We start from the raw sequence: 25,674 nt of genomic DNA, 5'->3' as shown, positions 1-25,674 counted from the left end.
CTCAGCATCTTAGCGGGAACCCACCCCGCATTGAGGTGATGAGCGGGAGCTTACCCCGCTTTATGGGAAGTTAGAAAGAGAATGGTGGCCCACCTCGCTCCCTGCATACTTAAATTAAGCGGGTGCCCACCCCGCACTGGGAATTTAATTATTGGCGGGTGCCCACCCCGCTGTAAGCGGAGATCACCGCCGCCAACCTGATTTGCGGGATGGAAAGTGATGGGCCGCTGCAGTCGCGACCCGGAAGCCAGGCGGCCCTGCTTGGTTGTGGGCGGGGCCGCGTGATGCAAGACAGAAGTGTGAGGGGCATTGTGAAACCGGGGCAGGAGTCTACCACGTGCTGGGAAGTGCTGGAGAGAACGGGAGCCTACCTCGCCTCCATGCGCCCCATTGAGAAGTCCCGGGTCCCTGGAGAGGTCCTAGGTGAAGGGGAAAGGCAGCCGGAGCAGTGAGGCTGTGACGCAACTGAGAGATCTTCTAGGCGGGACCCTGTAGGGAAAAGGGAGTCCAGCAGTGACCGAGCGTGACCATGAGAGGCGGCAGATGCGCCGTGTCCGCCCCAGCCCCGCACCGCGAGAGAAGTGCTGCTGGCAGGGGAGAGCGGAGACATCGCAGCAGAGAGCCCAGTAAGTGGGGCTCAGTCTTTGTTGGTTGGGGGGTGTTGGGGCACAGTGCCGGTGCTCACCCCCTGTGCGAGAGATTATTTGTTCTTCCCAGCTGCCCCATCTGACAGTGGGCAGCTGCATCGTGAAGTGTTTCCAGCCCTCACAGTTGCGCAGCCGATGCAGGCAACTGCATCTTGGGGGCATTTGGGTCGCATTCCCTGCATTCCCTGAGGAGTCCCAGCAGGCCGCGGGTGGACTAGGCTCGTGGAGTGCCAGTGCTGCTTTGGTGTCCTCAGCTGTGCTGCCGTAGCGGGCTGCTGCAACTTGGTGGCAACTTTGTTGTCTACGGCCCCAGGGTGGCCCCCCCTGGCACAGTGGTGCTAGCACTATTGGGGGCAAGTTCAAATTGAAGTGGCACTGTGGGCGAGCCCAGGACAGGGCCCCCGCTGGGGGAACACTGACGTTGGGACAGTAACCCTGTGGGAGTTTTGCCATTCGTTTCTGCCATTCATGGTGCTTGGGCATATTGTGATGTGCTAAGTGTAATGCCCTATTACTGGTTATTCTCAACAGCTGTGAGGGTTGTGCATAAGAGGACCCTAATGGGATTTAGGTGATGTTTTATACCTAATGTGATGCCTACAATGATTTATGCATAATATGGTTATGCTTGCTAGGCCTATTGCCCCATGATTCTTACATAATGTGCTGTTACGAATGAGGTTTGGGCCTTATGTAGTTTTATGCCTAAATTGATTTATGCATACAGTGTTTTTATGCTAATGTGATGTAGACAAAAGATGTTTATGTTACAGGTACTATTACTGAGTATAGTGTCTGACAGTAATTACTGGTTGTGTTCTACGTCTATGATAAATCTTACTTTTACTATTTCTACTAAGGGATGATTCTGATGGTGGTCCATGTGGCCCTGTCTTGTGTATATAATCCCCTGTAAAGACTGCCCAGTGCCAGTTGGCACAGTAAATATTATGTGATTACCATCTAATGTGTTTTATGATAATACAAAGGCTATTTTTGATATAACCTTGTGTGGAGTTCCTTTTGTGGTGTGCCTAGTGTCTCCGGGATAGGCCTGACTGCTCATGCCAAGCTACCAAGGGGTTGAGCAGGGGTTATCTTGGCGTGTAACTCCCTTGCCCTGACTAGAGTGGTGGTCTCTGCCTGGCTTTGGCGCAAGCCTTAGCCAACCCGAGATCCCATTTCTAACGGTCATCTTTAAGACAGATATGCTTTTTCATTATACAAGCCTGGTGTATCACTGATATGATCCCTCTGCCCACCTCTCTGCAATGCTTCCATTGCAATCCAGGTTGTCAATCATGCAAAACGAAGTTCCATTATCTTGCAGTTGGCTGTTGACTTCCTTTTCCAAGATTGTGCTTAGATATGGGAGGGTTGAGATTAAATAGTAGGTGAATTGAACATGTGAGTCTCCTGTAGGCTTGTTGATGAGGAGAGGTGACGATTGCATGTTTCAGTTATTGATGAGAGAATCATGATTTAAGCAGGAATTATGCCTGTCATGTTAGCAGTGAAGATTGGGATCAACTGTGTCCTGAAAACAGCTAGTCTGGGTACCACTGGGAGTTTAAATGCTTTTTGTTTTATGGGCAAATCTTTCTACACTGACCAAAACTGAAAGAAGAAGAATGATCATTGGAGGAGAGAGACAGAGGCTGCAGTGGCGGCTCCTCCACTAAGGCAGAGGAGCGTCACCCACTGCCTTCAAGCAGGAAAAGAAAGGAAAAAATAAAATGATAATAACTTAATGTTATTATCATTTTATTTTGTTCTCCTACTGTGACAGCTTGTGTGAGGGGGTGGGGCTGAAGAGCAGGGGAGGAGGGTAAACACTCCTAAGTGTGCAATGACTGGTTGGTCAGCCCTCTCTGGCTGCCCAAAACAGTTGTGCACACTTTCAGTGTTCTCTATGCAGGCTGCATTACAGCAAGCGTGGAGAAAATGCCCACCTCTCAAGCCCTTGGCCAAGCGGCGTGTCATGGCACTCAGACCAATCACAATGCTGCATTTCAGCATTATGATTGGGCTGGGTAGCCTGTATGCCGGGTGCTTCCTCTTCCTGGAAGACGAGAGCAGGAGCAGAGACGCGGGACCCGCTGGGAAGTTAAGTGTTTTTTTACTTCTAAAAAAAAAATTTGGGATCCGCGCGCCACTCGTCCATGCGCCTGCCCCTGCACCCGCAAGCCGCGCCGGCCACCACTGAGAGGCTGGTTGATTAAGGAGATTCCGCAGAGTTGCTGATTATTAATTTGCAAGTATTGAACATTTCAGCCTGGAAGAAGTCTGTCTGCTCTTTGCAGTGTTGCTTTGGGGTGAGGTTCTGAATACTTCAGGTTGGACATATCTTGAAAAATGTTAACTATCATCTTTGTTTAGTTTGGGGACACTTTGATATAATTGGAGAGGTAGGCCTGTTTTTCTTGGTTTACTGCCTTGTATCGTGTAGATGGAGGCGGTGAACCATTCATGTTCTAGGCTCCAACTATACCATTTACTGATGATGTTGATCTGGAGGTGACTGATATTTCTGTTTATTGGGGAGGAAGAAAATTAAGGAATAGTCTGACCATGATTGTGGCTTCACAGATAACAAATTCCTTTCAGTAGTGTGAGTGAACAAAAGGTCCACAGTAAGATACACAACCCATCAGTTGAGATACTGACCAATTACGTAAAGCTCAAGGGCTCAGATTTACCACATTTTAATGCTATGCAACACAAGAACTAAAGTTGCTGAACTGTGTTGTATCTACTAAGACATAGCACTACGGCTGTCATCTCCAGCGCTGGTGCACAAACATGCTGCCTGGCGTCACGCACTATAGTGAAAAGGTGTTTTATCCCAGCATTACTTAATGGCTCCTTCCCAGGGCAGAACACATTTTGCAGTGGAAAGTAAATCCCAATTATACATTTTGAGCTGGTTTCTCTCACTTTTCTGAATCTGACCCCAAAGTGTTCAAGTTCTCTGCTTATTTTCTGACTGAACTATCTAAAATAAAGTTAAACTCTACCATAATGGTGTTTTGTCTGAGTAATGGATTTTACCCGTATGGCTAGCATGAATATTTCATGAAAGAATTGGTAATTGTAGCTTAGTGATCATTGTATGACGGTTACGGTAAACAAACAATTTGAGTTTAACACGCAGACGATGAGAAACGTTGGTTTGGGATTACTGTGCAGCTATCTACAAATAAAAAAAAACACTGACACCTGCACCCACTCTGGGATTCTCTATTTTTGTGGATGATGTTCTATTCAGGGAAGAATGTTATGTTATATGGATTTGGAGAGGGTGTACGGGCGCTTATATGTAATCCAAAATTGCAGACAATTGTCACGGTTAGGTCGATGTAGCATTCCGACTCAGAAGGTCATGAACTTCCACGCCATACTTTACAGCAGAGAGCGTATTAATGAGGCCTAGCTAATTGGACAGGCTAGACTCTGGTTTATGAGGAAGAGGATCACAGTGGCAGGATGGACGAGTGCACTCATTGGTGTACACCATCATTTGAAGTAAGAATTAATCACAAAATCAAACTGTGGGAGTAAGTTACTCCATTATGTTTTTTAAACAGAAGAAAGGTTAGAAACTTGGGTTACTAGAGAAAACCCTACATTCAATGTCCTTTTAGTATTTTCTGCTGAATGGCCCACCATTGGGACATCCTTTTAGTTACCCATTCTTCTGTTCATTTTGTGAGATGCACAGTTCATTCTTGCAATCGGTAAGGTGCTTGCAGGAAGGAATAGTAATAGTGTAGAAGGACTGTGGATGTAATGGAGTGAAAGCTCATTATGCAAGGCTTTGGTGAACCAGGGGATGGGGAGCATCTATAATAGGGTTCGTTTCAGTGAGAAGTTAGCAAACATGGATAACATTTTGGTAAGTGTACAAGTTTGGTGGAGATTAACTGCAAACACCACTGGGCATCAGAGGACGCATGACTGCAGAAAGGGAAAGTCAAAATTTGGCGAGCATGGGACAAAGAGAATTTCCTTGAAGGCACTCCAATCTCTCACATCCCAAGTTTTTGCCAGAACACATAATGAACATTGAAAGTAGAAAAGTGAACACACCAAATCCACCAATACAGAAGCAAGATGCAGGGGTATTTCCTCTAACTACTCCTGCTTGAACTATTAAGGGAAGAGAGAACATTGTTACTACCACCTTCTTGAAAAGGATTATAGCATTGAATGCCAGTTGAGAGAAAATTAGTCATTGCTGTTGCAAACCCCAATCGGGAGATGTCTATGTACGCTCAAAGTGAATTACTACTACAATCTAAAAGAGGGCGACCATCCTTTCTGGAGAAGGTGGATAGAAAGGTTCTTTTGCAGCATTAGCAGTATGGTAAGTGACAGGAGGATGCTCACGAGCTGGTTCACGAATATCATAAATCCCAATGGTGGCATTGTGCAAGACAAGGGCAGTTCACCAATTGGGAACAACTGTCAGCAACTACATTGCCTCAGCCGTTTCGGAAGTGGGCAACAATTTATAGGTCAGTAGCACTTCACCCCTCTTTACACTCGCGCTTCTACTGAAGAAATTGAAAAGTTGGAATAGTAGGCCAGGTTGTGGCTCTTCATTGGTCTCTTCACAGGATGTAATAGAAAGCATTGTTTAAAAGTGTGCTTAAATAAACCCAGGCGTATAACACATTGCCAGACAATCAGTATTATGGTGGAGATAGAGCTCTCATAGGTAAGGAAACTGATTAACAGCAAAAGGTTTACCCATAGGTGTTGGTCACATTCAACATCATTATAGTTCGTCACCTTGAGTTAACAGATAGTGTTATGTTTCGGTTTAGATGTCCGTATATAGATTTTCCCAATACATGTCCTTATATGGGCACAATTTGCATTGTCCTTATATAGGCACAAGATCCCAGCCCTTATTTAGGCATTAGCCATGCTCTCCAGATATGGCATGGTCACCTACATCCGTCCACCTCAACGTCACAACGAGTTCTCAGAAACCAGACCCTTAAGCCATTGGGACTTTCCCTAGCCTAGGACTATTGATTTCTCCAAGAACTCATCTATTATGCATGAACCGCTATTCCTCAAGGGTTAATTCATGACATCTACCTCTGCTTGACTTTACGTTAATGCAAACATTCCTAAGCACCTTCCAGGTATAAATATACCTCTCCTTAACACGCCACCGCACGGCTTGACTTGGCTGCATGGTTCGCCATGGCAAGTTCGACCATGCTTGGTCCACTAGGTAGACCAGGAGCAACATGGCCGATTTTATCAGGCAACACACCCTGAGCACTGAGCCCAACGCTTTTTAACATTTATGTAGCCCCGCTTGCCAAACTTGTGAGATCGTTTGGTTTGGAGGTACTATCTTACGCAGATGATACGCAAATTATGGTATCAATTACTCATAACATCAGAGATGCGTCTTCCAACTTTAGGCTCTGCATGGAAGCGGAAAAGACTGAGGTGTTGATCTTTGGCAGTAGTCCTGATATCTGGTCCGGCGATTGGGGGCCTGACTCATTGGGCACCTGTCCTTGTCCTGTCCCAGTTGGAAAGAATCTTGGCATCATGGTGGACAACGTTCTCACCATGAGTCGACAGGTGAGCAGGACAGTCTCCACCTGTTTCCGGATCACTAGAACTTTTTTTTTAATAAATCTTTTTATTAATTGAAAACAAGAAAAACCAACAGCAGGTGCCTTACATCACGGAATAAACAACAATTATACAAACATATAGCTCAAGATAGATGGATAACCCCCAAGGCAGAAGCTGAGCCATGAAATGTAACTGGCGTACGGCCGTGTAAAATACAAGAAATATAAGTCCAGTCTAATCTGCACTGAACACAAGCCCCACCACCCATAGGAACAGGATTGTCATGAGTAGGGCAATTTCGAGTGGCAGGAGAGGGTAACACAGTAGAGCAGTGGACAAAACAACAACCGTAACCAGCACGCAACAATAAACAAAAACAACACATTGTAGAGATCGGTGCAAACAATACCACCCCCAGGACCCGTCTACCCACCAAACAGGATAACCCATCAGGAAGGCCCCCAATATCAGGAAATTAATAGGATATCAAACATAGAAACGAAAACATAAACAATACAAAAAACTCTTCCCCCCACCCTGCACCCCTGCATATGGCTTTCGCCTAACCCCAACTAGCAGTGTGCCTGTCGCCCCATCTAACTAAGTTCTAAAACTAGAAAATGGAGGAGGACGTCTTTGTACGGGCTCCCGGTCCCCCCTCCCCCCGCCAGAAACAAGCAACCCCTGCGATAGAAACAAGAATCTTACAGGAGACTTAGACAAAACAAACCAGGGGAATCTGTAAACACCGCCCAACCTCCCGTAAGCACAATGGTAGCAAATCCCACATCCATTAAGGCCACGATATCAAACCCAGTCAATCAGTCTCAGCCTTGGCCCTTCCGATCTATCATACGAACCCCTCCCGGTCGAACCACCACATCCACAGGAGAGTCGCAGTGTGAAAAGAGTTCAAAAAAGTTCAGTCTGAAACGAATCAAAAATGTTAAGTCTTTGAGAACCCATCCTTACAGAAGATCTCCCTCACCGACATAAAATCCCAGCGTTGTTTCCTCCGTGACCGTAGTGAAACTGCCAGGGAGGGAAAAGATATTGTTTCAATCCAAGAACAGTTCCCAACAGGAGTCTCCGGGAAGGGAGCACCGATTAATCCTCCCACAGTCAGCAGCGATGTTAGGCTTAACAATCCGTTCCAAGCGCCAGGCTCGCGATTATCCAATACACTGACCAAAGGCTTCGACACCTCTTGCCACACGGGGCCCTCGTCTGCCGTTAAAATTAACATCGTGGAAATCTTATCTTGCTTTAGATCTTGCAGTGGAGCAGAGTCCGGTCTCACACACCCTGTCTCAAGTGTACTCGCAATCATTTTGTGGACAAGGGCTTCCACATGTGAATGAAGTGCCCCAATAGCTGCCAGTACAGTCTTCAGTGACGGTTCACACTCCGTCCGACCCATCTCTCCTCGCTCGGTATCGACCATGTTCACTTCCCCCAGAGAGCCCGGTCTCTACGGGGGAACAGGCAAGAGCGGAACGGACGGCAGCGGAGGGCGACTTATCGTTCACCACGGCAGCGATCTGCACTCCGCTACCGCGAGCGAAGAACCCGACCCACCGAACACCGGCGGGAGCAAACCGGGTCTTCGGGACAGGGACCCCCGCTCACAGCCTCAGTCGTGCCACGTCACCACTCCTTCATGTTAACCAACCAATATGACCATCAAAATGGGGCAAAGACAACCTCCACAGCGATAGACTGGACCCTGCCTGATTCCCACGGCTGATGTTGTTCAACTGTAACCCGGTTGGGCCAATACTCAAGGCCCTGGCTCTTCAGCTGGGCAAGGCCGCAAACTGAAACACGACGTAACTCCGTCAAAGAAGCCGGTAAAATTCTCTGGATTGCACCATCAGACTGTACACCAGTTCATCCACACGGAGGTCGGGCGTAAACACAGGATGGATGACAGGATCATCTGGCAGGAGACGGAGGTCGGTGGAGCCGGGAGCCTAAGCGGCCATCTTGTTCGCTATCGTAGCTCCTCCTCCAGGATCACTAGAACTTTAAAGAAAATGTCATCTTATCTTTCATTGGATTCCCGTAAACAGGCTGTGGCCGCACTTGTGACATCCAGATTGGATTATTGTAATGCCCACTATTTGGGCATTAACATAGTTCTGATTCAGCGGCTGCAACTGGTTCAGAATGCAGGTGCCAGGTTTGTGTTGAACCTACCTACGTTTCATTCCATCTCTTCCTCCCTTGTGACGTTGTATTGGCTTCCCATCGACCATAGGATTCGTTTTAAAAACTTATGTCTAGTTCATAAGGATCTTTTTGGGTCTGGTCCAGAGGGTACAAGGACCTCTTACATCGCTAAACTCCCTCTAAGAATCTTAGGCCAGCAGATAAGAACCTGCTCATAGTGCCAAGGTTCAGTAAGGTCAGATGGGGTGGCCAAGCTTTTTCTGTGGTTGGTCCCGAACTCTGGAACTCCCTTCCCAAGGTCCGACCTGTCTTTCTTCTCATTTACTCTTTCGCAGGGCTCTTCACTCAGTCTGCAGCATAACTTTCTCTGTTTCCATCTCACATAGTCCACTTTAGCACCTTAATGTCCTTGGGCTAAGTTTGCCATCTATAAGACCCAATTTCATTCATTCATTCATTCATTCACCTCATCCTGACATTGTAGAGATGTCAAACGAGGAGTTACTTACTCAACTCAAAGAGTTAATCAAAATTTACAGACAATTAGTTCAATATGTCATGCAGACTTTCACAGTCCAACCACCATTAACCATTCCAAATCAAACCCCTCATCAGGGGAATGCAAAAAAAATTACTCCACAGACTTTACACGCAGTCATGGGTAAAATACCCACAAAACGTGAACAAATTTCATTCTGGATAGCTCAAAAAATTACTCAAATCAAATCAGTATTTCCTAATACTAGCCCTCATGAGAAACACTCGGTTTACCAATGGGGATCACACCACATCTGGAAGACTGCACCACTTGGTGCACAGTCTTTGCTGCCATCTATACTAAAACACATGGTGTTCCGTCAATGGCGGTAATACTTGATGTCCTGAAACAAATTCAAAATGAATACGGGATAGAGCCTGCTCTGAATTTAGGTATGAAATTACTGAAAAATTCCGACCAGGTCACAACAATAATATTATCTAATATTAAAGGGGAGGCAGAATCAGTGGCGATCCGCCAACTCTTAAGGGAATTTGATGTAACAGAGCATCAACAAGAACTACCCAGAATAATAGAAAAATCCTATGAAGAATTAGGCAGAGACAGTTTGGGTGGAAAACCTTTGAAACCACAACTGTATGGAGTTCCTGAGAAGGACTCTTTTAAACACAATCCTACATCTTCTAAAAAGAAGTGGGAAAATAACAAACAACATTCAAAAGAGAAACAGTCTCAATCCCGAGGTAGGTCTCCTCAAAAGGAGCCCTCTGAAAGGAGGTATAACCTCAGGAACAGGGATAATTAGAAAAAACCTGACAGGTATCAAAATACTGTTACACATTCCTCTCATACCTTTCAGCTATCATCACAAACATCTGAAAGAAGAGGATGGTCAGATCACAAAGAAGACTTGTGAAGTCCAAAGACAATCAACATGTTCAGAAAAATAAATCAAAACCTCAAATTCCCAAGAAGAAGGTAGCAGGTCTGAAGACCAGACATGCCGAGAATTCTGAGAGCACAACTCAAGAATGGATAATGGGCTCAGACAGTGCTTGACAGTGCAGCAGAAGTAACAATAGCTCGCCAGAACCTGAAGGAACTTCTGGAGATAGTGGACTTAAATGAGTACATCACAGTTGAGACTGTAGACACCAGAGTTAGTTCTCCACAAAGGTTTTATGAAATAACACTCCTGATGGAGGGTGATATACCAAGAAAAGTGAAAGCACTTTTGTGGGAAAACCTTTCAAGGGGTTATGATATACTTCTAGCAGAACAGGACTGGCCACCAGAATTTGTCAGGGAGTGCCCACATGGCGAAGACATCATCATGCCAGCTTTCACCAACCATATTCCAATTCACCTATGCCAGGATATGGGCAGTTGCCCAGGCCCCAGCATTGTACAAACATCATGTAGGATGGGATAAGGACTCACCTCACCACAAAATACAGTAAAAAAATCAACCTACTGCACACAGGCAGGGCCCAATAAAGCAAGAAGGTAAAAAACAGGTCAGGGGGTTCTTAAATCAACTTGAATACCAAGGGGTGATTGAAACATGCACCTCCTCAATGAACAATCCTTTGTTTCCTGTGGCTAAACCAGTTAATACATTTCGTCTAGTTTTGAATTACAGACACTTGAACACTTGTTCTAAAACATCTGCAGTGCAAAATGCACATAGAACAGCATTAATATAAAAAATATAAAACCACATTAGACATTTCAAATGGTTTCTTTTGTCAAAACATAGCACCTGAAAGCAGGTACTTAACAGCTTTCTCAATAATGGAAACACAGCATCAATGTTGTCGACTCCCATAAGGGTTTGAGAATAGCCCAGGTTATTCTCAGCAAGAGTAACAGAGGTACTATAAATGTATGATGACCAGGCATTGTCATATGTCGATGATATCTATCTAGGCCAAACTGGCATGAAATACACTATGTCAGTGAATGCTATGCTATAATTGCCACTAAACAGGATAACAGAGTGTGAGCCACATGTGTGAGAAGCAAGTGTAATCACGGACTGGTCAACAAAATCCAGAACAACTTGTTGTGGATAACCATCAAACAAACCAAGTGATCCGTCATATCATTTGGTCGTCCACACTGTGCCTAGGCCGGTCTTTGGATCATCTAGACCCCATGCCTCACAGTAAGATGTTAGTAATGGATCAGGTCCACAGTGTGGTGTGAGCCATCAGCTGTTGGCCAGTTAGTGATGGTTGAAAAGTGGTGAAAAAACAGTGCAACATAACATAAACGTGGTGAATCTAAAATAGGGTGATGTGTCAAAACTACTCTTTATTGGAAACAAGGCACATCCCCTAACTAAAACAACAGGAACAGTGCAAAAGACAGTATGGAAAGAATGACTGTCACTAATAAGACCGACATGTTTCTGCCTAGTGGGCTAAACGTCCCTGGTAGCAACACAGTTGGTAGCAACTGTGTTGCTACCAGTGTGTAGCAACACACTGCTCTAATGTGTTGCTACTGTGTCAAATCTGTGAGAAATAAAACAGGACAAACATTTCACTTTAAATTAATCAGTGAAAATGGAACTCAAATTAGCAAGTGAAAGTAGGAACGATACAACCTGTACCTATATATATGTACACATCCTCCTGGTCACCAGGATACTCAACGTGATCTAAGGGGAGATACATAACTGTTACTCACATGAATACTTGGCGTTCACCGCTTCACCAACACATAAGCTCACACTATCTCATACATAAATTTCAAAATATTTCAAATTGATTGCTCACCCAAAGTGACAGGGGACTGGATCTCACCTCACCTGGACCGTGCTCAGGTATACGAGGCCCCGCGCTGTGGAATAAAAGGTATGTAAACAGGCGAGTGGATCCCAGCTCCATTCTGTATATAGAGTCAAACGATGACTATCTAACCTGCTCACAAATATATCAACTGTTCCACAGTTTCATTCAATGGCACACACGACCCCCTGACACTGCCTACTACCAATTATACAGGCATTGGACAACACCCATATAGTACTCCTTAAACATACAGATGAGTGATAACAGTGTTATCACACTGGAAATTTATCAAACATTACTCTCAAACTCGATCTTATTAGAGTAGATCAAGCCTGACCTAGCCTCTAAACAAGTTGAACAGTAAATTAAATTAAAAACAGAAAAGTAGCATTCAAAAAGCCCTAAAATAGGCGCAATACGTCCTATCTCACCTGTCCGTCGGTGCCACAAACTTATCCTGAAGCTTGGGAGAGGCGTTGATGTGGTGAAGGACAAATGTCTATATGCAAAAACACCAAAGGGGACTACTTTGTATTCGAATCCCCTTGTGCCTACAACTATAATGAACCGCTCTCTGTTAGTGTTTGTGAACTATCTCATTAATCTAAGAGATGTCTATTATGTATCTCACTAGTAGTTCAAGTAAATGAATGCCCGTGGAGAAGGGAAAACACCGTGACCGATTCAAATCGAAAAAACGAGAAGCGGGCGTCCGAATCAATCAGCGGAACTACAGCATGATGTCACTGCAGCCATGCTTGTAGTTCCGACGGCGTCCCAATGCTAATGAATACTATCAACACGAGGACAATAAAGATTCTCAAAGTGACTGATCTTAACAGAGGATTGATCGTTGATCCCTGATTTAGAAGATAATGATTAGTAGTGTGATAATATTTATTAATGTAATAATAACCATTAGACACACAAATGGAGCCATCGATCTGCATTATCCAAAATAAATCAAACCCTAGTTTAACTCAGGGTATTGGCTGGAGTGGGCCACTATTAAATCATTGGTTGTACAATATTGTAAGCAATCCTCAAAGGACTGGACTGAGGGTATAGAACTACGAAACAGCCACTTATTTATTTATTTATTTGTCACATTTGTAAAGCGCTCTGTTACCCGGAGGTGTCCTGGCGCTAGCGTGATTGGACCAGTGTATGTGGGTGTCAGAGAGCTTAATGAGTAAAGAGCCAGGTCTTAAGCTCTCTCCTGAAAGCCATAAGGTCCGAAGATTGTCTGAGGTTAAGTGGCAGTTTGTTCCATGCCTCAGCCGCACCGAGGGAAAAACTCCTGCCGCCCCAGCGTGCTTTCTTAACTCTGGGGACTCACTTCAGTAATTGTAATAGTGAGAATCTCATATACCTGCTGACCTGTCCTTGCTCCTATCAATATGTAGGAATGACTACCCGAAAGGTGCGGATACGTATGCTCGAACACAAGAGCTCTATTCGCTGCAGAAAAGCTATAACACGCCTCACCAGACATTTTCTTGAGAATCACCATGATGAATCAGATTTTCACTGGACAGTGTTAGAGAAGCTGTTTATACCATCTCATGTGAGCAACGTTTCCAGATACCTCTTTTTGAGGGAACAAAAATGGATTTTTAAACTTTCCTCTGACACAATAGGGCTTAATGACCAGATTCCCTGGAATGCCCTGTAGTCACCTTTCTCTTTGAAAAGTCCTGCTAATGATTTGTGTTGGCAGTCTATTGCAAGGGTCACTGTTTTACAAACCTTTCATTACCCTGCAATTATTACTCTTCCCTCTATTATGAGCATGATACTCCATCCTATTATAGTTAGAACTACGGGAGTTTTTTGTAATAAACCATCTGTCTACTTCGGTATAAACCATGTGTCCACTCTGTAACATTGCTACGACTGGGGTGTCTCTCCTTCTCACTATTGAGCACCGCACTCCTTTTCTCTGTTGTATATAATGAGCATTAGACTCCTTCCTAACATCTCTGTGGAAACATGAGAGCCGTCTGAAATCAGCCATTACTTTACATTTTATATTAAAAAATTACAGATACAATATTGGAATTGGGTTCCATGATTATTCAGGGCATATAGGATTTGGAGTTATATGGTGGTATTTTGACACATGCTGACACAGTTGATGAACTACTAAATGGCTGCCAAGTTGCTGTTTCGTAGTTCTATACCCTCAGTACAGTCCTTTGAGGATTGCTTACAATATTGTACAACCAATGATTTAATAGTGGCCCACTCCAGCCAATACCCTGAGTTAAACTAGGGGTTGATTTATTTTGGATAATGCAGATCGATGGCTCCATTTGTGTGTCTAATGGTTATTAGTACATTAATAAATATTATCACACTACTAATCATTATCTTCTAAATCAGTGATCAACGATCAATCCTCTGTTAAGATCAGTCACTCTTTAACTGTTAAATGAGAGTTCATCAGTTTCTTGTTTCAAACACTGTCTCTCCATGCTTAGTCACAGCCATTTGTTTGCTTGGTTTTTAGTCTCTTTTAGGACAACTTGTTTTTGTTAGTAGGTCATTTGGAATGATTGATTAATGTATCGTCATACCTCTGAAGAGTCTCTGAGGTTGTCTTCCACTTTTTTCATTCTTCATTTCCACTCTAACAGAGCGGGGCCTCCTTCTCCCCGAGCGGGTGCCGGGTGAGGTGAGGTAACTTCCCACAAAACGCTGGGTAAGTTATACATTACAATCAATGTTTCTATTCCTAAATGTATATTGGTATGACCAGGAGAACTTTTTGTCTTCTGAGTGGCGTAGATATTCTCTCTTTCACCGTGTTTGTGATGTTGTGTTGTGTTCTGTTTACCGAGATACCATCATGCACTATTTCACTGCTTGCTGTTGTGCACTATCTTTCTCTTTTTACAGGAAAGAACGAATGACTGGATATCCGCCAGCTAACATTTGGGTTCCAAGTTCCTGGTAGGAGTAATCCAATATATCTGTGCATAATTAGCAGCATAATTGTTATCAATAATTCTCACATTTGCAGTCGCTAGTTCCATCCGGTCCTGAAGAAAGCTTGGACAGTTGGTCCGTTTGAGCTGAAACATGTTGACCCCACTGCACTGCGCCACCAGATAGTTATTATTTTAAACTATCAGGCGTTGTTTTAATTTTTGACCTTAGGACAATACCTATTAAACTTATTTTTTGTCCCAGGAGCCAATTTTATCTTCACTTTATCTTCACCTTATTTTCCACTAGCACTGCACTCCATCAGTACCATCTAAAAAACACTGTGGTTTAGAAAAATACTTCCAAAATCCATCTCTGCATCATTACTAGGTGGGTGAGATCTGGATTTATGATTTGTATCCCACATGATGATATTCCGCCTTAAGGGTGGGCTGATGGGAATTTTTTCAGCCCAGTGTTATTTCATATCTGTGGTTTGGTGGACTCTCGGTTCTAGTCGTGACACGACACACAAACAGTTCTGTGGACCAGGCATCTCTTTGTGTTTTTCTAGTATTTGTAGGGGCTCGAGGTGTTGTGGTCGTTAAATAACCCCCCCTTTTTTGACCCTCCTCACTTTATTTCTTAATAGTGTATTTCATGCCAGTTTGACCAATTCATTTGGCCTTCAGACCTTACTAGTTTTGTTTTGTTTTCTATAGTACTTAGCTGGGGAAGTGAACTAGTAGTAGGTCTTAAAACCCCTTTTTCCCTTTGACCCCCCTCTCCCTGTTTTGTGCAATAGATGATATCTATCTGACAGACGATGACCTAGATAGGCACTTGAACAGGGTGAATACCATTATACTGGACTTCGCCTCTGAGGGCTATAAATTCAACTTTAAAAAATCCAGAATTGCCCACCTCAATGTCCTTTTCCTAGAATATGAGCTTTCAAGTTAGGGCAAAAGCCTGGCAGCTAACTTTGTAGAAAAGTGTGCACTGCTCCAACCTCCAAAAACGCTGGCAAATTTACAGTCTATTCTAGGTTTCCTAAATTTTGGAAAAACTTACCTTCTACATTACGCAGAAAGGATTAAACCTCTCTACGAGTTAATCAAACCTGATTTCTCAATCAAAAATTGAACACAAGAACACACAGAAATATTGTGTTCACTCCAAGCTAACATGTTAGCAACAAATCACTCACAAACACACGTAAGTACACGCAATTGATCTGAATAAATTCGAGTCAATGCAGATTCACATACTTAACTTTTATTGAAGGTGAAAAAGTACCAACTGCATACAAATCACATTTGTATACACAAGAGGAAATGCTCTTCACTTCAACAGGAAAAATTCTGACAGCAGTTCAAACCGCTGTAGCAAAAGAAAGAGCTCTAGCTCAGGGGATATGCAATAATGTCGTGACTCCAGTACCAGCCTTAGAGGAAGTTACAAAAGCGAGCATTCCAAATGCAAAAGCTTTACATCCAAGATGGATACAATGGGTTAATTCTCTTGCTGCAACAGATGTTGAATATCTTTTTGATCCTGATTTAAAAACACAAGCATTCCTGCAGTATGAACATAAATGTCCTCTGCCTAATGAGATTCTCCCTCTTGATCAGTACGAATTTATAATTTATACTGACAGATCAGCAATACCAGCTACGTAAAGTAAGCAAGCTTACAGTGCAATGTGCGCAATCGTTAACCGTTGCATGCGCGATGGTAAATTCCGACCTATGGTCACTAAAACCCAATCTCTAGGAGATTGTGCAGCTCAGTGAGCTGAACTACAACCATTCAAATTGGCACTAGAAAATACGGATTGCGAATTCCCCACACTTATAAGGTGCGATTCTTTTTACTGTGTTCAACCATAAAATGAATATTTACAGAATTGGCTTCAAAATGGTTTCAAAGATGCAAAAGGTGGGGGGCGTGGCCTAGCTAGCGTTATGGCGGACATGTGGTAGGAGAGCTCCGTCCAGCCCGTTTAATATCCTTAACTTATCCTGGTCCCCCTGACCCACAAATGATCCTGATTGCCCTGTTGAGGTGCTGAGTTACCCCCGTGGACGTTTGACGGGGTTTTTGGCGCACAAACACCGGAGAGTGGTCCGACAACCCCCTGAGGGGGGATCACATAAGACACCACATTTGTCACCACTGCCGAGGGGAAAAAAGACATCGTCCAGCCTAGAGAATGATTTATGTACCACCCAAAGATAGGTGAATTCCCTCTTGTCACAATCTATGTGTCACCAGGTGTCCACCCAATCCAGGCCAGTAACTAGGGAGTGCAGTTTCGTGGGGTACGTGCTACTCGGGCCCCCTCCCATCCTACTTCTGTCTCTACCCATATCCATGACATCGTTCCAATCTCCACCCACCACAGAGGCCACGTCTGGCATATTTACCCACAGAGAGAGCAGCCGCTCATTTGTGGGTCCCTGACCCACAAATGATCCTGATTGACCTGCTGAGGTGCTGAGTTACCCCCGTGGACGTTTGACGGGGTTTTTGGCGCACAAACACCGGAGAGTGGTCCGACAGCCCCCTGAGGGGGGATCACATCAGACACCACATTTGTCACCGCTACCGAGGGGAACAAAGACATAGTCCAGCCTAGAGAATGATTTATGTACCACCGAAAAATAGGTGAATTCATTCTTGTCACCATTTATGTGTCACCAGGTGTCCACCCAATCCAGGCCAGTAACTACGGAGTGCAGTTTCGTGGGATACATGCTACTCGGGCCCCCTCCCATCCTACTTCTGTCTCTACCCATATCCATAACATTGTTCCAATCTCCACCCACCACAGAGGCCACGTCTGGCATATTTACCCACAGAGAGAGCAGCTGCTCAACTAAGGACCACTGTAAAGGGGGAGGGGCATACACACAACCCAACACAAGGGGATCTTCCCCAATCATGCCCCGAATGAACAAGTAGCGCCCCGATGGATCCAACCATTGCTGCGAATGTACATACGGGACCCTGCGGCAAATTAAAACCGCTACCCCCCTAGAACCTTGCATGAAAGACCTGCTGGAAGCCATAGTGCTGCAGACAAAGGACTTTGGAATCCATCATGTGGGTCTCCTGCAGCAGAAGGACATCAGCTCTGGCCCTCTTGGCCTGATGCAGGACAGTCCCCCTTGAGTGCAGTGACCGCGCCGAAGAAGGGACGAGGCCTGACAGCGGAGGAGGAGCCGGGGGTCGCGTGGTGATCTCTGCTCATCGATGCGGGATGTGTGCTGATCGGAGCCTCCGTCTGTGATTGATAGCGGCGGACTGGCGGTTTGAGAGCCTGTGGTGGCTGGTGTGGGGGAGCCGCTTGCCCGAAGCCCTGCTGCCCTTGGGTCTCGCGGAAGAAACCGGCAGCGAGACGACCGGAGCCCGGCCGGGCGGCCGAAGTGAGAGGTACCTGCCTGGTGGATTACGGTTAGGCTGGGACGAGGACGGAAGCCGAGCTACTGGGGTCTGGAGGCGCTACTCGGCGGTGGAGAACCAGGTCGAGTTGGTGCGTTGCTGGCTGGCCCCCTCCCCTTCCCCCCATATTGGCCCAGGCAGAGGTGAAGCCTTGGTGCGTGGCGGAGCCACGCGGAAGCAATGCACGCGGCTGGCTGTGGTGTGAAGACTCTCCGCCCCGGCTTTGAAGGAGCCAACGCCCGGTGGGGGACTTGGCTCCCACCCGATTGTGGACAGTCTCGAATAAGGGGCAAAGGAGATGTCGAGGGTCGGCTGAGGAGGCCTCTGGGGTCGGCTGCTTCACTTGGGCCTTGAGGCTCTGCCTGAGGGGGCCTGCGGAGAACGGCACGGTGGCCGCGGAGGTGAGGAGCGTGATATATACAGTGGACTGAGGCAGAGAAGCCTGCTGCTACAGGGGAGCCCTCACTGTCCAGAGAGTTACTGCCGGGTGTAGGCAGCATGTGTTGGTGGTAGGGGAGCGGCGGCCAGGCAGGGCCGCGAGGGAGTTGTGACTGCGTGCCTCCCGCCCCTGCCCTGAGAGACACCTGGTCTTGGGGACTGTTCTGGCAGTTGTGCGGGGGTGAGGTTGCATGCTTCCCTTCCCCTGATCTATGACACACTTGCTGTGGGGACTGTACAAGCAATACATCGCTGGCAGTTGTGGCATGCTGTGAATGGAGTACGCACCCAGTGGGCTGCGCGCATAGGCCTGGACCCAACCTCAGACATTAGTGATTGCGTGCAAGACCCACTTGGGGAATTGCTTCATCGGGACAGCCGCATCGAGCACAGCACCCACTCCCCCTACGCCTAGCCCTGACTCATCTGGACCAGCGGAGGGACTCCAGGGGCAGTTATGATGAGGGACAAAGGGAATGGCCCTGCCAAGCATGGGCCAATTGATAGGTTCACCGGTCCGGGGGCCACAGCAGGTGCTACCAGGAGTCAGCTGGAGGCTATCCCAGACAACGCGATCCTCTTGGCGGCCATCACCCAGTGCCAGGACATGCTGGATGGAAAAATTGGGGCAGTTGGGTTGGATGTTATGTTGCTGCGGCAGGACCTGCGCAACACGGTTTCTCGCAACACGGAAGCAGAGACCCGCATCTCTGGAGTGGAGGATGACGTGATACTGAAGCGGAAGATGGCGACCATGGAAACGATTCAGAAGGGTCTGGCGCTCCGGGTGGAGGATGCTTAAGGGCGCGCCCGATGCAATAATCTGCGCTTTGTGGGCTGTGAGGTGGGTAACATGGAACGCTTCCTCACGCAGTGGTTGGAAAGCTGGCTCCCGCAGGACTCTCTGTCAAAATGCTTCATCGTGGAACGAGCCAACCGGGCGCTCATGCAGAAACCACCACCGGGGGGCTGGCCGCGGCCAGTGATAGCAAAGCTCCTGAATTATTTAGATCGTGATGTGATACTGAATCAGGCCCAGGCCAAGGAACCTTTGCTTTACGATAATGTGCGCATATTAATATTTTCCGACTACATGAGACAAGTGCAGCAGCAACGTCAGTCGTTCACGGCCATGAAGGCCCGTCTGAGGAAACTAAAACTCCCATATGCCCTCCTATATCCTGCTCGTCGGCGGGTGGTATACCAATCCCGCACCCACTTTTTCGACACCCCGGAGGAAGGTTCCCATTGGACAGATAAGACAGTGCGGGTGAGGCCCCATACGCCGCCCGGCAGGGAATCGGACTCCTCCTCCAGAAGGGCCCCAAGGGGCAGCAGCAGAGAGGTGGTTGGCGGTCACGTTCCCAGAGATGCTCTGTGTCCTGCGGGGCCTCCGCTAGAGGGGGCCCCACTCCTGGGCCTCAAAATATGGACAATGATTTTGGGGTTGGGTTGGTGCAGAAGCGGTTTTTCATGCTAACTATGTACACTGATGGATGGATCTTAGAGAGGGCTGGGTCCCTGCCGGCCTAGGACTTGTCGGGGTCAAGCCCACGGAACATGGGTGGTGAGTTGGGGATCCATTGGATGGGGCGGTGCTTGGTCCCCAGTTGGGGCTCGGGTACTTGCTCCGCTGCAAAAGATGCTTCAGTGTTTTGGAGGTATGGGGTAGGGGGCTTGTTGGGGGGTGTTGTTTGGCTTGGGGTTTGGTTGGGGGTCTGGGATGCGCTTTTACACTGGGCACACCACTATATGCACACACACTGCCGGGTCCGCCTGTTCATAATACACCATGCTTTATGCCGGATGGCTAGTGGGACAGTAGATGTTCGAGGGTCCGTGGGCACCCTCTGAGTGGTGAGCTGGAATGTGCGTGGGGGTCTTGGACAAGATTAAAAGGGGGACTGTCCTACGTCAGGCCAAGAGGGCCGGAGCTGATGTCCTTCTGCTGCAGGAGACCCACATGATGGGTTCCAAAGTCCTTTGTCTGCAGCACTATGGCTTCCAGCAGGTCTTTCATGCTGGGTTTATGCAAGGTTCTAGGGGGGTAGCGTATTAATTCACCGCAGGGTCCCGTATGTACATTCGCAGCAATAGTTGGATCCACAGGGGCGCTACTTGTTCATTCGGGGCATGATTGGGAAAGATCCCCTTGTGTTGGGTTGTGTGTATGCCCCTCCCCCTTTACAGTGGTCCTTAGTTGAGCGGCTGCTCTCTCTGTGGGTAAATATGCCAGACGTGGCCTCTGTGGTGGGTGGAGATTGGAACGATGTCATGGATATGGGTAGAGACAGAAGTAGGATGGGAGGGGGCCCGAGTAGCACGTACCCCACGAAACTGCACTCCCTAGTTACTGGCCTGGATTGGGTGGACACCTGGTGACACACACATGGTGACAAGAGGGAATTCACCTATCTTTCGGTGGTACATAAATCATTCTCTAGGCTGGACTATGTCTTTTTTCACCTCGGCAGCGGTGACAAATGTGGTGTCTGATGTGATACCCCCTCAGGGGGCTGTCGGACCACTCTCCGGTGTTTGTGGAATTGCGGCTGGGTAGGGGGCGACAGTCCTTTCACTGGCATCTAGCAGTATAGCCTTTTCAGAATGCCGAATACGAGAGACACGTGTGAGAGGCGATCGCAGACTATTTTACATGAAGCAGAATCTGCCAATGGGGTGATAAGTCGAGCAAAATGCTACATCGGCTCTGTCAGGGCGTTTTTCACCCACAGGTCTTTCCAGGGGTGCTTGATGAGAGTGGGGCACCGCTAACAGACCCCAAGGCCATAGCGGAGAGCTTCGCCACTTATTACGCTGATCTATATGAAATGAAATGAAATGAATTCGTAATCGTATAGCGCACTTATACCCTGAGGTGTCTTGGCGCTGTACGCATACCGCTGTGGAACCCTTACTGGCTTTTCCCTGTGAAATGCCCACTCCTGGGCACCCCCACGGTGAAGCCAGGCATCCCAGCGCTGTTGGGGCCGTTGTGGAGATTAAGCAAGCTATTGCCCAGAGTTGCAGAGTGGGACCCATGATTAGAATAGGCACTGAGGCGAGAATTATCAGGTTCGAGGAAATTGAGCCCAAGACCCACCGAGGCGGGAATTGAACCCTGGTCCCGGGCCAGACCTCTGCATCAGGGTCTGCCACTCTAACCATTGAGCCACACTTCCCCATGCTACGCGGGAGTTCATTGCGGATCTCCCGACCAAGGCGGTGTCTGATGATATATGTCAATGGCTTGAGCTCCCCTATCGGTGGAAGAACTGAGCAAGGCCCTGGGAGAATTCTATTCCAGGAAGGCCCTGGGGCCCAATGGGTACCCCGCTGAGTTTCATCGTCGGTACAATCTACAGCTGGCATCTTACTATCGGGCAGCGGTGGAGGAGGCCAGGGAGATCGGTCGGCTCCCCCCCGGCTGGGGTCATGCAGAGGTGGTAGTGTTTCATAAGCCGGGTCCGCCTCCAGAGCAACATGCCTCTTACCGCCCCATTTCTCTCCTCAATGTGGAGGCAAATGTCTTAGCCAAGGGGTTGGCCAACCACCTTTTGCTGTACATCTCCGCTTTGGTCCACCCAGACCAGGCCGGGTTCATGCTCCAGAGGGCGACGCGGCACAACATACGGTGGGCCCACGCAGCGCTGGCAGAGGTTCGGCGGATGGGGTGCAAGAGGCGCTCCTACTGGCAGACATAGACAGGGCGTTCGACTCCCTGAGTTGGGTCTACTTCTTCAACCTTCTTCGTCGGCTTAACCTTGGCCCACAGTTCTTGTCGTATGTGAGGCTACTATACACTGACCTGACAGCGTCGGTCCATGTGGTAGGTGTCGGAATCGCCTAGCTTCCCAATCCTTCGTGGCACCAGGCAGGGGTGCCCCCTGTCGCCTTATTTATTTTCCCTGGCTATGGAACCGTTTGCGGCCTGGGTGCGCATTGATGCACAGCTGGAGGGGTTTGAGTGGGCTACCGGTCTCTCAGATAGAATAGCGTTATATGCGGACAAGGTCCTTTTCTTTTTAACTGCATTGAATAGGTCGGAACCGCGGATCCTGGAGATCATGCGAATATTTGGGGAGACGTCCGGGCTATACAATGACCCTCATACGTCTATGTTATGGGTGCTGGGTGCTCAGGACGGAGTGGGTGCGTGGGCGTCTACACTACTGGTGGCGGTGGGAGGCCTCAAATATCTGGGCGTTTTCTTCTCAGATGTGCCAGCGGTGTCATGGGAGCGGAGTGTGGTGCCAGTTTGGGAGCGCGTGCAGGCGGATATCAAAACCTGGACCCGTATGCCATTAACGATCTATGGCAGGTCAGCAATATTCAAAATGGTCGCTCTCCCCGCCTACTATACCAATTGCAAAATCACCCGAATCCGATTGCGCCCAGATGGTTCCGGCTGGTTAACTCCGCACTGGGGCAGTTTCTCTGGTGGGGAGGAGCGGTGAGTGTCGCACTGCGTACGTGCTTTCTCTCCACTTACTGTGGAGGCCTGGTGACCTCCGACATCCTTTCATATTATCAGGCCTCACACCTGCTGGTCCTCAATGAGTGGTGGTATGGGGACAGGGGGGACCCGGCCTATGCTGTGGAGCGGTACATGATGGGGCAGTCCACTCTTCATACGATACTTTATTCATCTACACTGCATGGTACATTGCTGCCGGCGACAAAAGTGGTTTTCCAAATTTGGCGGCAATCTCTGAAGCGCATGGGGTGGTGGAACACACTTATGGAAGAAACCCCCTGTGGCATAATGGGCGCCTGCCTGCCTTGGCGGCCTTGCAGGGCTTTCGGGGTTGGGATGCCATTGGCGTCTCCACCCTGGGCGATGTTGTGCGTGATGGCTCCCTCAAATTGTTTCATGACCTACAGGTAGAGTTAAGCATGCCCCAGTCGCAATTCTTCTGGTACCTCCAGCTTAGGCACGCGCTTACCCCTAGCCTGGAGGGTCTTGACTTGATTCCAGAGTTTAACCCGCTGGAAGCAAAAGTTTTTATGGAGGACCTGGAGACCAAAAAGATATCGCGCATATACCAGACCCTGGTCACACATAGTGCGTCCCAATTGGGGAAACTGCGGGGACGTGGGAAGAGGATGTGGGGGTCTTGGAGGAAAAAGACTGCCTCTTTTTTTAAAAAGATTTAAATATCTTCACTGGGGAGGAGCCTCGCCAGCGACCAAGATGGGCGCTTGAGCATCGGCTCCGCCGGCCGCCACCTCCTGACTTGCCATCCGGCACATTATCCTGAGCCCCATCCCTACCATCGGGTGGGGGACCAGCACTTGAGCCACCAGGTGAAATTTTGAATGATTTGGGCGCTCCGATGACCTAATACCGTCGTCTGGAATTTTAGGGCCTTCTGGAAATGACACCGGGACCCCGCGTGTGGCACTGCCCGCTCTGGAGTTCAACAACATCGGCGAGTGGGACCAGAGGTGCTCGGTGGCACCGATCCACGGAAGTCGTGTCGCATCTGCGGTGCCTCCGGGTCCCCCTCTCAGACTTGTTTACACTGTGCTCCCCTGCCGGGACGGAGCAACCCGCGATCGACAGGCTTTGATTGACTTGGCGACACATTGGCTCGGCCTTGTTCGATCGGCGGAGGTAGTGTCCGGATAGGGGTTGAGAATTGCGGCAAGAGGGGACCCCGAAAAGCCACCGCTGAAAACATTGAAGGCTACCAGACTGGTTCAGTCCAATAGACTGGAAAAGTACAGTTTTTCCAAGGGTTCCCCGGTGGACGAGAAGCGCGCTCAAGTGTGTGGCCAGGGGGGTGACCCCTCCGGAGAGGACCCGACGAGGAAGGATCTGATGGTAGCGATCACCGGGGTCCAGTCTTCCCTCGGTAGGATGGACTCCAAATTGGACACAGTGACTATCGAGGTGGGCTTCATCCGTGCGGACCTAACCAAAACCACGCAGAAGGTCAAGACACTTGAGATTAAAACATTGAGCCTCATAGATGATGTGTCGGAACTTCAGCGGGAGGTGAGAGACCTGAAGGCGTCTCGGACTCAATGTGACCGAAAGCTGGATGAATATGAGGGACGAGCGAGGCGCAATAACGTCCGCATCCTAGGCGTACTAGAGAGGTCGGAGGGACAGTCCTCGCATCTCTTTGTGGAGGATCTTATCCTGAACCACCTGAAACCCAAGGGCCTTAGTAACTTTTTCACGGTGGAAAGAGCCCACAGAGTTCTCGGCGGACGCCCGAAGACAGGGGCGCTCCCTCGTCCCATGATCGCACGAATACTGAATTTTCGGGATCAGGGCGCCATCCTACAGACGGCATGATCCTCCGGACCTCTGGCATTTGAGAACGCTTCCTTGCTCTTTTTCCCTGACTTCACCCAGACAGTCCAGAAACAACAGCATGGTTTTATGGCAATTAAAAGGCGGCTCCGGGCCTCGGAAATCAAGTACTACATGCTGTTCGCGGCCCGCCTTTGGATCGAGCACGACGGAAAAACTTGTTTTTTGACAATCCTGAGGCTGCTGTGGACTGGCTGGACCATGTTCAGGTGCCAGATACGGAGGGAGACACCCGGGCAGAAAATGAGGAACAGTGACTTTCCTTCTGTTCGTGTCGATTTGACTATGGTGCTGGGGGTGCTGGTTTGACTGGGGCGATTTCTTTCCCCCATCGATATATTTAACATTTTTGGATTTTTATTGAACATTCTTGATGGGGTTTTATCGCGGGTTGGGATTGTGGAGGTTGGTGGTCTGTTGTAAGGTCCTCCTCCGTTTTCTACGATTAGATTTTGTAGTTAGTCTTGGGGAGACAGGCACACTGCTAGTTGGGGATGTGCATACGTTGCATGCAGGGGTGCAGGGAGGGGGGTTGGAGAGTTGGGTTTAGGGGTTTTTTGATTGTTGGTTTGTGTTTTGTTTATGACCTGTGTCTGCTATGGGTGTCACTGAATGCATCAGAATTCTCGGGGGATGAGTATGGCTTCCGTTAGGTTGGGCTTGGGTATATCCGTCCTCAGTTGGAATGTGAATGGCTTGGGGGATAAGATCAAGCGTGCCACGGTGGGGCAGCTAATCAGACGACGATCGCCAGATGTGGTTTTGTTACAGGAGACCCATCTTATGGTTAAGCGATGTATGGCGCTGCAC

This window comes from Lissotriton helveticus, chromosome 2_1 (assembly GCF_964261635.1).
Source record: "Lissotriton helveticus chromosome 2_1, aLisHel1.1, whole genome shotgun sequence".
Taxonomy (NCBI): Eukaryota; Metazoa; Chordata; class Amphibia; order Caudata; family Salamandridae; genus Lissotriton; species Lissotriton helveticus.
Note: the sequence above shows the minus strand (reverse complement) of the source record.